At 36.6% G+C, this 4,993-nt stretch overlaps 1 non-coding gene across 1 annotated transcript; it reads left to right on the top strand.

Moving 5' to 3' along the window:
- Positions 1-204: 204 nt before the first annotated feature.
- Positions 205-311, top strand: LOC145560935 (small nucleolar RNA R71). The gene has a single exon (XR_014093526.1). It is a non-coding gene; the product is annotated as a small nucleolar RNA R71 (small nucleolar RNA).
- Positions 312-4,993: the final 4,682 nt, after the last annotated feature.

Genomic DNA, 4,993 nt, shown 5'->3' with positions numbered 1-4,993 from the left:
ACAGAGTCGACACTATGCTTCCCCTTGTTAGCAAATCCTCTAGGGTTCCCATATTGGGAATTGTGTATCGCCATGTCTTCAATAACCTGACCTGCATCATCAACATCAAGATTCATAAATCTCCCACTAGCTGCAGAGTCTAAAATTATTCGAGAAGAATTTCCAAGGCCATTATAAAAGGCTTGGATTAACTTCCATTGTGCTAAATTATGGTGGGGGCAATCTCTTTGTAAATCCTTGAACCTCTCCCAAGCCTCATATAAAGATTCATCGGCTTCTTGGGCAAAGTTCTAGATCGCACTCCGTAGTACGGCTGTTCTCTCTGCAGGATAATACTTGTTATAGAAATTCAAAACGAGTGTTTCCCAGTCATTTATACCAAGTGTAGTTCTATTTAAGCCATTAAACCACAATTTAGCTTTTCCATTTAAAGAGAAGGGAAAGAGAATCTCCCTGATTACGTCTTGAGTGACCCCGGCTTGCCTGATGGTGTTGCAATATTGACAATAGTCGGCAATGTGAAGATTCGGGTCTTCACCCTTGGCTCCACTGAATTGCTTCCTCTCTATCATCGTTATAAATTGAGGTTTAATTTCAAATTGAACCCCATCAAGAGCCGGAGTAGGGGTGAGATGCGGAAAATCCGTAAGTTTTAGTTGTGAATAATCACTAAGCTTCTTTGGAGCCGTCATCTCTGATTCTGCGTCTGATGATGTCTCTAAATCGCTAGAACCAGTCGGAGGATCGCGGTGATTATTGTTATTATCACCAGAATCCGCCAGGATTTGCTTGTAGAGATTTTTCTGTCTATGGAAGGAACGTTCGATCTCATAATCGAATGGGATGTAACCTGATCTGGAACACCTGGTCATAAACAAAAACTAGAAGCAAATGTGAGAATTGTCTCAGAGAACTAACGCTCGCTGAGACAAAAGGGAAATAATCTAGACTACAAAAACAATCAGAAATAAAAATAAAACCGTTTTCCCGGCAACGACGCCAAATTTTGACAGGGTAAAGTCGTATACCCTAATCAAAAATAATTCCTAAGTCCTCTAACTAAAGTAGATAGGGAAGTAGGGTCGATCTCCACAGGAAAACAAGTCTTTTTACTCCTAATTAATTATTATAATCTAAATTATCTAAGTAACCAATATTAATATTCGAATAAGAAACTAAACTACTAAGATTGAGAATAGAGAGAAAACAATATATGAAGGGATTTAGGGTATAGGTTCACCAATAAATAATACTCCAGGGTAAAACATAGTAATCAATCATTGACATTGCATAAATAACACGATTAACACAGGCTCTCGCAATTTATTAATCACCATAGATCTAACAGGCTTTCGCAATTTACTAGATCTAAGTTCTTATTGAAAATAGCCTTTAATATCAAATTAACATCTGCTCGATTCATTAATTTAATATTGCTATACTTTTACAAGCCGCAATTGTAAAGCGTTAAAACAGTTCAATAAGAAATTATCATGTAATACCAATAATCAATAATAGTCAATCATCAATGCATCAATTAACCAGATTGTAAAGGGCTTTCGCTGCGTATTACAATTACACAATTAATTTACCGGTATTAAATCTCATCTCTCGAGTCTCGACTTAACCATTTATAAATTAATCTGCCTATTGGAACTAGACCTAAACATTAATTCTCATCTGTCGAATCTCGAATAAATGTTGTCAAACTCATGCATAAAAGATAGGCTTAATCTAGTCACAGAGCATTAAATCAATCAATAGGAAATAAATCTAGCATTGATAATTAATAACAACAAATTACCCCTTCATATTAATTATGGATCCCCATAAACCCTAGAAATAAAACTACTCACACATATTAAAAACTAAACTAATCAAAGTAATAAAATAAATCATGATGAAAGGAATAAAATAAACAACTAAGATTAAGGGAAGAGAAATCGTTACCAAAATAAATCTGGAATTAAGAGTAGATTAAGAACAAAGGTTTATAGAGAGAATTCTAAGAGAACAATTAAGAGAGTAAAAGAAAGAGTAAAAAGGAGAAGAAGAGATACTAAAATCGTATTACGGAGGAGTATTTATACTCCGTACAAAAATCCTAAACTAAAACAAATTAAAACGACGTTAAGCGTCAACTAATAAAAACACGCGCCCGATCGGGCGAGGCACCGCCCGATCGGGCGCGCCTTTTTAACCCTACTACTAATCTCGCGCCCGGCCGGGCGCATCACCGGGCGCCAGCATAAGCTTCTCCCGCCTGGCCGGGCACGCCTCCGGGCGCCAGCCTCTTTGGCCGGGCGGCTCATTTGGGCCAATATTTGGACTACGATTGGGCTCCAATTCTTCGGGCCAATCTGGATTTCCTCTTTCGGTCTTGAATACTCGATCCAAATGCCCCGGTATCACCTATACCGAGCCCTTAATCACCGGTTCGATGGCTCTAACCGGCCCTGGGCTATAGAATCTGGTCGTGCTTCTCCAATGTTCGTGATTGCTCCAAAATATCTCGGGAAAATACTCCAAAAGCATAAATCCCTGCAAAAGTCAACCAAATCTACGAAAACACTAGAAAACACCAATTAGTAATAAAAGTGGCTCTAAAGAGCCAAAAACACTACTAATTATGACCAAGGGACGGGGGTAAAATACTGTATAAAATAGACACATCACAACACTCGTGTGTTTAAAGAGATAAGCACTCAACCTACTAGTCGACTCGAAATATATCAAATCATTCTTTGCATTGATTAAAAAACTAATTTCACATTCACACAACTCTATGCACGCGGTCGGAAGGTCTTTTAAGCTTGTAATGTAAGGCTAGGGTAAAGGGTAGGAATCATTTGGGAACAAGTGAGAGAAAAACTATGCTTAAGGGAGCAAATCCTAGTAAAACCCATGATCAAAATAAATAATGATCAACATCTCTTACATAACCAACTCTAACATCAACCAAATATACTCCAATCATAATAAACAATCCCAACACTTACAATTTCACTCACAAGATATAATAATAAAGAACTGGAGTGAATAAACAACTTTATTTCCAAACTTGAATTTTTCATTAAAGCTCATTTTTTTTTCTTTTGATCAACCTCCAACTAGAACATTTGAACATTGAACACTTTTTTTTCTATTTTTTTCTTTTTTTTTATTGAAGTTCACTTATTTTTCCACTTTTTCTTTCCTTGAACTTCTCTCTTTTTTTTCATAACATCATATTTTATTTTTTCAAGAAAATATAACTTTCAAACTCATCAAATAAATAAATAAATAAATATGATTAAAAACAAAATAACTTCTCAAATCCCACCCAAATTGTGCAAATAATAAGCACACTACAAACCCCCTCACCTCACTCACTAATAGCTCCCCCAAGCCAAGCTTGGGACTAGTAACCAATGGGGCAAAATAGGCTTGTAATGTGGCTAATAAACAACAAAAAGTCAAGGCAACAACATGGGTAGCAAGAAGGGAACAAATGTATCTACAATCATCTGGAGGCCACCTAAAAGAATGAACGCCTTCGTCCTCCTCAATGTGCATAATAATGAATCATATAAACATTACTTATAGTTGCAAACCAATACTCAAATTCATTGACATACCAGGAACTAACACACATTTCTAACCAAATCAACTACTCAAGCACTATATTCACAAATAGTTGGCAAAATTGACGCATGTTAAGGTTTCAAGGCAATCAAACATCAAATCATGATCAACTAGTCCACAATGCTTATCATCAATAACCAAGAATCAAAATAAATTCGAAAAAATTTAATCAACGGGCACAGGGAAGCATGATTCATAATTCATTGGAATAAAACAAACCTAAGAAAACAATAAAATCTATACTAAGAAAAATAAAAATAAAAAGAGAAGAGAGAGAGTGAAAGATGTACCATACGAACACGAGAACCTACCCCCAAGCTAAATCAGACAATGTCCTCATTGTCCTAAAGGGAAGCTAGTAGTCAAGGTGACACTCTTCATCATCACCACATCAATGTCACCAAAGCCTCGAGGATTGCAATGCATCTTTTTGGAACAAAATTGGGCAAGAAAGAAACAAAGTGTTAGTGGGAAAAAGTTCAAATTTGATTCAGGTGCACTATTCTGATCATAACTTTTGATATATAAATTATAATACAGTGATTCTAATTGCATTGGAAACTAGACTTGAAGAGATTTCCAACGACAGGTCACACGCAAAAATCGGATAAGAAACGCAAAAGTTATGACCTGTCGAAGTTGACAGAGTTTGCTGACGCGTACGCGCGCCCGATCGGGCGAGCTCTGCCCGATCGGGCCCGTGCTACTGATTTGACGGGGCAGCTTGTTGCTGCTAATTGCCCCGGGATTCCTTTAGCCCTTCGATCTTTTCTCAACTTTTCTAGTATCTCTGCACAAAATCACACTCCCACAAATATAAGATATACTCTCCTCTACCTCTCTAAAACAAAACAAAAAGAAAACACACAAACAAATAAATAAATAAATAAATAAAACTAAATAAAAAACAACAAAATACGGGTTGCCTCCCGCAAAGCGCTAGTTTATCAAGGTCCAGCTCGACCATACTCCTTCTCTCAATCGGAATAATTCAATGCCTTGAGTAACTTATCAAACGCTCCTGCAAACATTTCATTAAGCACTATATAGGGCTTAATAGCAAGCACATTTATCCCTACAAAGAAAAAGTTAGGAGCACATAAAGAGAACTCAAGGTAGAAAGAAAAATCAAAAGAGAGAGATGAAAATACACCACAACCTTCTACTTCCTCCGCTAAAAATTTAGAATTAATAGAACGAACATGGAGCTAGTCATTGTCTTTATCATCCAATAATGACTTTAAAATTTTACCCTCACAAATAACCTCATCATCAACAAAGGAATTATCAACCACCGTTTCTACAACTAATGATTTTTCAATCACCAATTCATCAACCAATGATTTTTCAACCACAAATTCTATAACCG

Source organism: Chenopodium album, chromosome 9 (assembly GCF_948465745.1).
Source record: "Chenopodium album chromosome 9, dcCheAlbu1.1, whole genome shotgun sequence".
Lineage (NCBI taxonomy): Eukaryota > Viridiplantae > Streptophyta > Magnoliopsida > Caryophyllales > Amaranthaceae > Chenopodium > Chenopodium album.
Note: the sequence above shows the minus strand (reverse complement) of the source record. Positions and strands in the feature narration are given on the sequence as shown.